Raw genomic sequence first — 12561 nt, forward strand, 5'->3', positions numbered from 1 at the left:
TCTGCTCTACAGGCTTAGCTAACAGCCGGTTGGCTTTTAGCTCATGCAGTAGAGGCTCAGAAGTTGGTCCGATAACAGATATTACCACACCCACTAATATCCCTCTAATATCCTGGGGCCAACATTGCTACAACTATATTGCATATAACATCAGTAAGAACGTCATTTTTACATAGCCACTTTGCAGAATAGAACCAAAGCCAAAGCTCCCCCTGAGCCAGGGCTCATTGGGCTGACGTGGCAAAGGCACATCAGTTTATGGCCAGTTGTGCACAAGGGAGTGATATGGCCAGCACCATGTCCAGCTGCACTGAAGGTGGTGTTCCAGTAGGAGAGTGAGTGACACTTGAACTGATGACCTTGAGGACTATAATTGAGATCCCAAACAACCCAACCATCACAACTTCTGCTGCAGAGTGGAACTGTGGTTTAAATTCCTCCAAAGCAAGGAAATTCATAGGTCTGGATGCAATGGCTATCTTTCTGAAGAATTGAAGATCAGAGCATATAATCCTTAACAAAAGCGTTTTTATTATGTCTACTCTCCACCTTTAACATTAAAGAACAAGTGCTAGTCTACACTTAAAATGCAACAGCTGCACTACTGTGGCTGCACTGCTGTAATGCTTCAGTATAGATACTTTCTACACCAACAGGAGGAGTTCTCCTATCAGTATGGGTAATCCGTCTCCCTGAGAGACAGGTTGATGGAAGAATTTTTCTGTCAACCTAGTGCTGTCTACCTCAGGGGTTAGGATGGCATAGCTACGTCTCTCGGGGTGTGGATTTTTCGCACTCCTGAGAGACATAGCTATGCCACTGTAAGTTCTCAGTGAAGACCATCCCTAAAAAAGTATTATGGAACTTTGTGCACGTGTTCAGTAGCTTGTTTGTAAACATAAGTAACTTGGCTATTTAATTTTTTTTAAGGCATAAGGGCACAATAAACACGAATCGCCTATAAAATTATTTTCTATAATTGAACCTTTTAGCTGGAACTTAAGGAAAAAATTGATTTGAAACAGTGGAAAAGCTATTTTCATACATTATATAACCTAAAATGGCTCGACTAATTTACACAATTTTTTTTTTTTTTTTTTTTTTTTTTTTTTTTTTGCAAAATACATTTACATCTGGGATGGTGACATGGATGATAAGTTTAAACTTATAGTTATTTGAAATGACTGTATTTACAAATCCGTGAAAATCTTACTTTCTAATAAAGTTGGCAGACTGTTGACTATTGCATCTCTACCGAGTGCCACTTAAATACCTTATAGAAAGAAGTCTCATCCTTTATACAAGGCATCTCGTACATGTAGAATATTCAAGGAGAATTTTATGTAAAGATTGTTTCTTTCTGGAGTTTTTTTAATTTAGTTTTTCAGGATTGCAGTTAGGAAAATCCATTATCTATTATGGATAATGTATTTATGATGTTCCCCTGGTATATACTTCTGGTATCCCTTGTGTCTATGAAATCTTATGGGCATTCTTATATTCTCCTTCTTTACTCTCAATCTCTCCATGCCTACCATTTTTACTCTTTTCCATATCTCAGTTCATCTCCATTCCCTCCTTTTCTCTGAACACATCTGTCCCATTCTCTCCCCACCAAACACTTAAGTATTCTGTTTTTTTTTTTTTTTTTTTTTAAGGTGCCTTCCTTTGTAATTAGCGTAGTGTTGAGAGTCTCCTCATTACAACAATGGCTCAATATTTGGGTCCATTCTTGAAGTGTTTTTTGTAACCTTTGCATGGCCTGTGTTCCAGATAGAGCCTTGCTCATCATTGTAGCGTACGCTATAGTCGAAAGGTCAGATGTGCTTTAATTCCCCCCACCTAATACATATTCCAGCATGTCCTCTTCTCTGAAGTTTGAGTCACGGTATTCTCATTTATCCCTATGCTCTTTGTTAGCTTTGAACAAAGATGTTATGTAATTGCAAACTTGGGAATCAGGTATTAAAGTTTGTTTGTTAGATTTCAGAAGAAGCTGTTTATTTTAGTAGCCAATTTTCCTGTGTGATGAAGTGAAATGTTGAGACGGCAGCCCCTCATCGGTTGGCAAACAATGCCTAAGAATTTAGCTAATGGCCCCCCTTCAGTGCAGAGAATAGATGGCAACAATTGTACTTCCAGACTAAACCAAGAACTACTTGTTTGGCTGCTAGGTGTTAATGCAAATTTGTTCTTCAGCTCATTCAGCCCTAGGGCTCCCATCCTTTGATTTAATTAAATGTAATTGGTTACACTGCTCCTCCCAGGCCCCTGATGTGTTTTTGTTTATTGCTTACTCTTTGCAATAATGATTCAATTCAAGGCACAAAATGCTGGGTAAATAAGACCCTTTAATCCTATGTTGGATTTTCAGGAAGATTATTCCCCTCAAATAGTTTAGTTTTACTGTTAAAAGTAAATGACCAGTGAAATAAACTCATTGGGTGGCAAATGTACTATATCCAGAAGCAAGGAATTAAGTAGGGTAAATTACATGAGATTAGAGCAAGAAATGAAGTTGTAGCATTAAATTAGTAAGGGATTGAAACCAGTGTTGTAAGAGCTATTGACACTTTTAAATGATGCTTCAATTAGTAGGATCGTTATTGATGCGCTACTGTATTTTAAAAGTTACTTTTTCAAATATTTGTTATGAAATCACTTATAGATTTGTTTTTGATCCTTTAAAATAATCTTTTAGCTCATAAATATGCAAGAGACATTATTTGGGGTTGAGAAATGCTTGCTTTACTACATAAATGACATTAACATAAAAATTAGGTCAGGATAATTAGAAAATCCTTGCTCCATTTTGAATAAAAAGAAAATTTTCATATCTTTAATTTTAACTTTTTTCTTTTAAATTAATTTTATTACATATGAATCTGATTCTGACAAAAGCTACTATCTTTTTTTGTATTTACATATTTCATACTGAAGTGGAAAATGGTTTTAAACTTGTATTTTGACTGCCTGAAAATTGGGAGGAACTGAATTGGAATTTGATCAGGCAGCCCATTCATCTGTGCCTTGCAATTCAGCTTTTAGCTCCAATCCAACTAGATGGCTTTTTCTCTCTCTTTCCATTAATCAGGCAGAATGTCCCCTAGTAGTCAACCTTTTTGTATAGCACAGCCAGAATAGCTGCCTTCTCTATTACCCTTTCTCGAGTTTTTGCTGTCTTCCTTTAGAACAAATGTACAAGACATGACTTCAGAGACCTTTTTATTAATGCAACAGGCTTTCTAGGCCTCTCTGGGTCACAGCAGTATTATTCAGATCAATGATGGTGGAAAAGTATGAAATATCCATGATGACGACACAGGTATTTTCAGTGCAGTGTAAGCCTTCTATCCTTCACAATGAGAGAGTTTTCTGAATTTCTTCACAAGGCCCCTTGTAAAACAGTTGCACTGAGGCTTTAGGTTTATTGTGTTGTGTAATGAAAAGGTCAGGCTAATCTTCTGGGGATGCACTAGATGAAAAACAAGTGGCTAGTAATAGCCGATACCAACTAGTCTTTTGCAGGTGGGAAACTGGCTGTCAATAGACGTCAATGACAATAGTTCAGGATGAAAATCAGATTCTTTATCAACATTTTGGAAATAAGAGTTGTTAAAGAGCTGAGCAAAGAGCTTTGATCTCTTGCACAAGTCATTTCTAATGCAAACTGTTACTCTGTTGTCCAGTACTGCAACAAAGGAGATAGGACACAGACATTTAGCTGTGGCAACTCACTTGATGTACAAAAAGGGTGTGGTAACAGAAGTCTTCACATATCAGTCAGACTGCTTAATTTACAGATCCCTGAGCCCATTGAGAACAGCTTTGTAGGTGGCAAAGCCTCTAAACTAGCCTTAGCTTGCTGGTCTAAAGCTTGTATTCAGGATGTGTTTTCATATAAAAATTGGGGTTCATTCTATCTGATCTGTACACTTTATGGGTTGAGAGAAGGGAATTCTTGTTGAAATAGATTTAGAAAGCGAGAGTCCCTTCCAGTTTTCTTTCATCAGATTGACATATTTGCCTCTGCAGAGTAGACATAGCTATGGAATGTTGAGAATAGTGGTCGCTGAGTAATCCTCCTTAGGTTAGATAACAAGTAAACCTGTTTGCAAATTTTCCATTGGAAAATGCTGATTCAACTGAACCAAAACGTTTTGTGGGAACATGTTGTCTCTGTGACGAGTTTCTGAGAAGCTTTGATGGAAACCAGGGAAGAAACTTTCTTGGTGCTGAGTCCCTGGACTCCTATCTTCAGTGCAGGTGGGCTGCCACAGAGGCTGGAAAAACATTGTTTGGTTTCTGAAACAGACTTTTTTGAAAATTAGAGAGACAAGGTGGGTGAGGTAATATCTTTTATTGGGCCAACTTCTGTTGGTGAAAGAGAGAGAATTTTGAGCTTACACAGAAGAGCGCTTCTGTGTAAGCTCGAAAGCATCTCTCTCTCACCAATAGAATTTGGTCCAATAAAATATATTACCTCACCCACCTTGTCTCTCTCATATCCTGGTACCGACATGGCCACTACAACATTGCATAGAACAATGGAAGATATCAGGGTTTTTTTTTTTTTTTTCCATCTTATGGAAAGTTTTGGATATCTGACTTTTTTGTTCCAATTCAAAATGAATTTTTTTTTTTCCAGAATGTGAAATTTTCTGCAGGGTGGAAATTCTAGCTTCTGCTCTGTTCTAATATAACAAGAATTTTAAAAAGGTGTATCAGAACTTCAGAAAGTTTTTACCTATAAATGTTTTTTCTGCATCTCTGATGTACCAGTGTGGAATGACCCTTCCTGATATTGATATGTCTGGCAATAACATTTAGGTACATAATTTTGTGTTCTAAATACATATTACTGTTCACATTACACATTTTGCACTGGTTTAGCAATCTTTGGCTTATTTTGTTTTTGTTATGAGTAGGAGCTGCCTTTAATTGTTCAGGGTTGTTTAATGGCTGTCCATTAAGGTTCCTTTCTGTTTCTGAACAGAAGCTTCAACTGAAGAATTGGAGACAAAAATTATAATTTTAAAGAGTTTCTCTTTATTTCCCAATTTTCCCTTTCTCAGCTCTCTTGTGTTTCCAATATCTATTTCTGTGGTTTTACTGGTCTTTCATGTAAATATCTGACCATTGTTTTTCTGCAGTGATTTAGCACTCTAGTTTTATCCTAAATCTCTGGTGTTACCGAAGGGTGTTTGAAGGAAGAAATATATAAAAATGTTCCACTCTTTATTACCCAAAGAATACGGAATGTTGTATATATTTAATTGTAATTTGGTTTTATCTGTACAAGAAGTTGTCTGACCAATAATAACTTAAATAATTAGAAATAGATTTTATTTCCAATGTAGTTAACTATCTTCCCAAAGATAGACTCTGGTTAATTGCGGAGTATATATTGCATTTTATCAATATGCAATATACAGTTGTCAGAGAAATGCATTCTAGAAATACTGTATTTTACTGAAAAAAGAAAAGGAGTACTTGTGGCACCTTAGAGACTAACAAATTTATTTAGCTCACAAAAGCTTATGCTCAAATAAATGTTAGTCTCTAAGGTGCCACAAGTACTCCTTTTCTTTTTGCGGATATAGACTAACACAGCTGCTACTCTGAAACCTATATTTTACTGCTTTGTTTGTTACTTGGAGGTATTCTTATGAGTATTACACTGTGACCTGAAAAATTGCTTACATGGTTTTATTATATTACTTGTATTATTTAAATATTACCAGGTCATTTTGAAAGTATGTTTGCTTCTCTTTTTCCACATAGTTTCTGTGCACTTATGTAGGGAAAAAAAGTTTCATAGTTTAAAAGCTCGATTTAAAATTATCACAATGTAATAAAATGCCTCTTGTACATTATGTAAGACCTACTTTCACTAGGTGAAATGTATTTATATTAATAAAACACAGAAAAAATTATTATATCAATAGAAGGCCCTATTTAAATTTCTATATGGGGGTCAAAACATTTCCAGAACCAAGAAATGGAACATAAGTAATATTCTGATTCTTAAGCTGTTAGACATAAATATAATGCTTAAAAATAGAACTGTACTTATACCCATCGCTAAATAATAGTATTCATTCAGAAATGTAAAAGAATGCATTTCAATTCAAGTCATGGTTAGTCAGAACTCATCCCTGAAATGATCCTTGTTGCACTTTTTCTTATACAATGGCGCCCTGCACGCTGCCTCAAACCTGATGTTGGAATGTTGTGAAATGGCATGAACCTCCTATGCGGCAGAAAGGGTTAGCCATCCCACTTCTTCTCAAAACCTCTGACAGGAATTTTCTTGCTACAGAAACTGTTATGGTTAATATACTAGTCAAAATCATAAATATTATGTATTCAGTTTAGTGCCTCGCAGTCAGTCCTGCATAGGAGATAAAAACAACATGTTGTATAATAATTAAGAATTGAGACTACTGTGACTTACTTTCTGCAGATTCAAGTTCCAGGCATGGTCACAGATCCATGCTCAGTGGGAATTAATAGAACACATCATCATGAGACATGACCTGATATAAAATACCTATCTTACATTGTAGGCCAATATCTTTTCAGTTCAGTACTCTTCACTGGAGTCCAATTAATAGGCTGTACTAACTGAGTGAACATCATTGAAGATCATATCGGGAACAGAAGAACGACAACTCCATCTGTGCTCATGATTTGCTTCGTGCATATCAGTTTGCAATTTAATGTTTTTGAATAGCTCCTGTAACGATTTAGTAGGTTTGGTGCCTAGTTTAAAAAAATAATCCTCTTGCATAAGCTTCTGAATTCAAATAGTCAAAAATAAAAATACCAGCAGCATTCCAAAAGAGGTGGGGAGAAAAAGAATAGTTTCAGAAATACCTCTGTTCATGTCTGTTACTTAAAATAGAGGATACAAGTGGAAAAAAAGTGTTGACCAATGTGTCTTCCTTGGTTGTCTTCTATGGATAGCAAAATGGTTTGAAAAAAAGTGGAGTTGCCTATTTTTGTGACTCTTCCCTCATCCTTAGACTCAAACTCTTAAAGTGTGTGTGTGTTTATGTTTTAAAGGTTTGGCAAAAGACCCTTTTACTTCCCTAATGCACTCTCTCTTCCCTCATCTATCCATAATCCCTGCTCTCATCCCCTGTAATCACATTCACCTGTTGTGACTGATCATCTGAGGGGAGCTCTAGCAGCCTTCAAGGATCAGCAGATTGGCCTGAGCTGCTTTGGAACGTGATGAGCTGTTTTTTTTCAGAGGTCAAACTGCTTTGCTCTCCCAACTTTAAAAGAAAGTGTGATGTTCTAGCTGGTGGACCTACCACTCAATATCTCCATAATGACTGTAAGATGCTGGCTTGTCACCAGTCTATAAAGGAACTATTCCCAGTCCCACACCCAGAGTCTCTTTTCAGGCACAGTTTTATTTCCAAAACATAGTCAAACACAAAAACAGTTCCTCAGCCCACCCTGGGCTATAGATACAAGGGGATTTTCCTCTTTTTCTCTCTGTCCTTACTGTTTCAGGGCTTACCTCAGGATACTTCCTTGCCCTTTTCATTGAATGTGGCTTCTCAGGGATTTCTCCCTTGGAGAGTCCCTTTTTTCCCCAGAGGTTCCCACAACCTCCCCTCCCAGGGGATTCTGGCAGCCTCTCCCAGGGAATTCCACACTGCTCCTGCTCTCCTTCCTTATTGACAAGTCAGCCTGGTTCTATTATAGTCCTAGGTGCTGACCTGACCTCTTAATTGACCAAACTGGAAGCACCTACTCTAGCACAGGAGAGCTGGACCTGCATCATTTAAATGGGTCAGCCACCCTGTGACTGCGATAGTTTCTGCGGATTCAGGAGCCCGCCCACCCACAACTGCCTTTAGCGTTGGGACCAAAAAGAAGTCTGCTTGCCCTTCAACAACATTTTAACACTCTGGGTCTCAAATGCCTCAGTGTCCTGGGATTTTTTGAAATCTACATTCATGTGGAAATAGAGATTTTAGAATACAGATCTAATGCAGGACTCATCAGAGCTTTTCAGAGTCCCATTAACCTCTTCAATGACTCTTCACTATGGATTTGAGCTAATATAACTCTTCCATGAAAGTTTAAAGCTGTGAATCAGAATTTTTACTGCCTAGTAAATTGCAAATTGTCCTCCAAGGCTTGTGTATGGAAGAGGCAGCCTAAAGGCATTTGCCAGTGGTTCTCGTAACATTTTTTAGTTATTGCCAATATCCAAATTGCATCTTTTCCCTTATATCAAGAACATTTTGAGCTTTTAAAATTTTCACAGCCAGTTTGTTCTTTAACTTTAAATCCCAGTCCTGTACATAATTCCCAAGTGATACTTTACCGAACCTAAAGAGATGAGCTGTCAGTGTCATTAAGTGGTTAGTGTAAGGAACATGTGGATTTTATTTGCAGATGTTTTAATTAATTGCTGCTATTCAGAAATAGTCATGCAACATGTGCATAAAAATATATGTGCAATTGTGCTTTTAATTTGTGTGTGCAGTTGTAGTAACTGCATGCATAAATCAGGAATATCTGGTTTCAGAGTAGCAGCCGTGTTAGTCTGTATTCGCAAAAAGAAAAGGAGTACTTGTGGCACCTTGGAGACTAACAAATTTATTAGAGCATAAGCTTTCGTGAGCTACAGCTCACTTCATCGGATGCATCCGATGAAGTGAGCTGTAGCTCACGAAAGCTTATGCTCTAATAAATTTGTTGGTCTCTAAGGTGCATCCGATGAAGTGAGCTGTAGCTCATGAAAGCTTATGCTCTAATAAATTTGTTAGTCTCTAAGGTGCCGCAAGTACTCCTTTTCTTTTTCAGGAATATCTGTGTCAGTAATCAGAGTGGTAGTCGTGTTAGTCTGTATCAGCAAAAACAACGAGAAGTCTTTATGGCACCTTAGAGACTTAGAAATTTATTTGGGCATGAGCTTTCTTGGGCTAGAACCCACTCTGCTGTAAGATCTCTAGTGTAGCCACTCTATGCCAACAGGCGAGAGCTCATCCATTAACATAATCCACCCCCAAAGAGTGGTGGTAGCTATATTGATGGGAGAAGCTCTTCTGCCAACATAGCGCTGTGCACACTAGTGCTTATACCATCGTAATTTATCTTCCTTGGGGGAGTGGAATATTTGCACCTCTGTGCGACATAAATTTTGCCAGCACACGTGTAGTGTAGACATAACCTTACTTTTGAGATTGAGAATCAAGCCCTTAAACTCTTTATCTTCAGTTAATCCCTCTGTAAACGTAAGCATAATAAGACTTACCTCCCAGGAATGTTGTGAGACTTAATTGTTTGTAAATACACTTTGAGGTCATTGAATTAAATGTATTGTGTACAGCCATTTAAAGACTTAATTTTTTAATTAGAAATTCTTTGCTAGTATAGGTTACATGCGGCACTTAATGCTGAAAACGAGTATAAGATAGTAGTGAGTCTCTGAGTTGTGAAGTTTTTAGCAATAAAGGCACCTTCTTCAAAGCCTTTTGCTTATTATGCTTTGTTGTGATTAGAATTATAATCTGAATGACGCCTCAGCAAAAGGTGGTCCTTGAATGTTGATGGCTTTAACAAGTTGAGAGGATCCCTTTGAGTACTCTTCAGCACTAGAAAAATTGCCTGTTGCTGAGAACCCCTGCAGGTTTTTGCAATGTTTTCAGAAATGGCACTGAACATGGCTTTTCATGTTCTATGCTTGCAGTTAATCCACGTTCAGCACCAATTCAGTCGCACCTATTGTTGTTACCTGTTGTCACCAATGGATAATTTTTCTAGTGTAGACAAGGCTTTTCTTTATATAGCTTTAATTCTTTTTACTGTCTAAACTCTCCATTGCTGATAGTTAAAATCTTAAAATTACATATCCTTCCCTTCTTATTGTGAACTAAATACAGGAAAATGCTAGGTATGGAAACAATTCATTTTGTTTAAATTAACCAAATATCAGATTAGTCATGCGTGCTGCACTGTTGGTTTCTGAGCACAAATTACTTACCTCTGGTGCAGAAAACTGAGTGGCTAGAGTAGCAGGAGATCGACTGGGTTCATCATGATTTGCTCAAGTTGTGTCAAGTGACTTGGTGGCATAAGGAATGGGAGAGCAGATGGCTGCTGACTGTTCTGTGCTGCGGAGCACAAGCAGGATAACCAGCAACGTCTATACATTGAGCAATTCCTCTTTATAGGCAAAAAGGTAGAAGTTAAGACCCTTGTAAGTGAATGGGGTATTGTGGGGGCCTGGACAATATGTGTGGAATGGAATAAAGCTTGTACATTGTTTATCTGGAGGGTGGGGTCTCTATCTGAATTGGGAAGCATTCCAATGTAATAGGCCCAATAGGTTTGCCAGTCCTTATGAAGAGACTGGACAAAGTGCAACAGAGGGGTTATCTAGCTTGTAGTGAAGGGGTGGATGAAGGATAAAGTCATATTCAAGTTCTAAATTATGGTGCAGAAGTAGCTGCATCATATTTAAGATTTCATTAAAGGTCTGAAGCTCTTGTTAAAATGGAACTGTTGTATTTGACTGTTTGAATGCCCAAGGGCCCACTGGATGATCCTGACCTCTTGTCTCTTCCCTTTGCTTTCATACTTCCCCTGCCTGCATTGTCTGTGTTGTCCCCCATTAGTTGTAAAGTATTGATTTGATTTTATAGTTTAATATTAAGGTTATTAAAATGATTTTTGCACAATGCTCTGTGCTACAGATGATAATTATAAGTTTATAATGTATTATCACTTCTCTTTGTACCCATTGGTAACTTTGGCAAAGAGTCCTGTGGCACCTTATAGACTAACAGACATATTGAAGCATGAGCTTTCGTGGGTGAATACCCACTTCGTTGGATGCATGTTCCCTAAAGGCAGAATAACTTCCCAGAATAACTGGTAACAATGTTGATCTATTGATAGAATTGATATAAAAACATATGAGGTCACTATTCAGATTTTGTGTTACAGAGTGAATTTGATGAAGTTTTTGGAATTTGTTGGTGGTGGAAGTGAAAACCTTACGGGGTGTTGGAGAATGTTAGCGACGATGTTGTAGGCAATCGGTGGAAAAATAGGTATAAGTTATTCCCCTTAACGTCTTAATTCTATTCTTTTAAGGTTTTGGGTGGATGGTGTGTGGCCTGCCACAATCTTAACTTTCACTAAAGGTGTATTTTTTTTGTAGATGAATAGAAATGTGAGATGTTGTAGACTCTGGCCAGCAGCAGTAGGGTCAGGTGAACTTGAGGAGTGTTGAGTTTGTGTCCCATTTATGATGGGCTCGTGATTCACTTGTTAGAATGTACAGGATAATGACAGTCTGTTGCCCATTTTGAAAATATAGGTGGGTTATTGTGAACTGGCATATAGATGAAAGCTCGGTAGGGATACTGGGGCACAATTAAGGCTTGTGTTGGAATCTTAACTTCAAATCTCTGGAGTTGCTAGCATTTCATTGTTTTTTAAAATTATTACTTCCTTTTAATTGGAATTCAGATACCAGGGTGATGAGCCCAGTAAAATGTGATGTCTAGATAGGAGCTGAAACCCATCTAACTGCTGGGCTCTGGTGATATATAACGGCCACTAACTGCTGCTTGTCTCTTACTTAGTTATATGCATGATAGCAGCCATAGTTCATTAGGCCTACAACTTCCATCTCCTTTTTCTTTTCCTTTCTTTTTGCTTTCCTTTCCTTTTCTCCCTCATGGCCACAGGGTAGGGTTGCCAGATGTCAAGTTTTCAACTGGAATGTCCGGTTGAAAAGGGATCCTGGCAGCTCCAGTCAGCACTGCTGTTAAAAGTCTGGTCAGCAGCGCAGCAGAGCTAAGGCAGGCTCCCTGCCTGCTGTGACTCTGCGCAGCTGCTGGAAGTAGCGGCATGTCCCTCCTCCAGCTCCTATGTGTAGGGTAGCCAGGGGGCTCTGCATGCTGTCCCCACCCCAAGTGCCAGCTTCGCAGCTCCCATTGGCCAAGAACCACGGGCAATGGGAGCTGCGGAGGCGGTGCCTGTGGATGGGGCAGTGCGTAGAGCCACATGGCCGCATCTCTGTGTAGGAGCCGGAAGAGGACATGCTGCTGCTTCCAGGAGCAGCCTGAGGTAAGCACCTCCTGTATCCTGCCACCCAACCCCCTGCCCACACCCTGATCCCCCTCCTGCCCTCCGAACCCCTCGGTCCTAGTTCTGATCCCCCTCCTGCACTCCAAATCCCTCATCCTCAGCCCCACACCAGAGCCTGCACACCCAGCTGGAACCCTCATCCCCCCCACACCCTCAACTCCCTGCCCCAGCCTGGAGCACTCTCTTGCACCCTGAACCCCTCATTTCTGGTCCCACCCCGGAAGCCACACCCCCATCCCAGAGCCCATACCCCCTCCCACCCCCTAACCCCCTGCCTCATCCCAGAGCCCCCTCCCATACTCCAAACCCCTCAGCTCCACCCCGCAGACTGGAGTCCCCTCCTACACCCCAAACCCCTCATTCCTGGCCCCTCCCGAGCCCTTACATCCAGCCAGAGCTCTTACCCCCTCCTGCATCACAACCCACCCTGAA

At 39.3% G+C, this 12561-nt stretch overlaps 1 protein-coding gene across 1 annotated transcript in view; it reads left to right on the forward strand.

Annotated features, from left to right (window-relative positions):
- CAMKMT (calmodulin-lysine N-methyltransferase) overlaps window positions 1-12561 on the forward strand; it is a 335072-nt gene that overhangs the window by 72494 nt on the left and 250017 nt on the right. The gene's annotated exons all lie outside the window — the stretch shown is intronic.

This window comes from Dermochelys coriacea, chromosome 3, assembly GCF_009764565.3.
Source record: "Dermochelys coriacea isolate rDerCor1 chromosome 3, rDerCor1.pri.v4, whole genome shotgun sequence".
Classification (NCBI taxonomy): Eukaryota; Metazoa; Chordata; order Testudines; family Dermochelyidae; genus Dermochelys; species Dermochelys coriacea.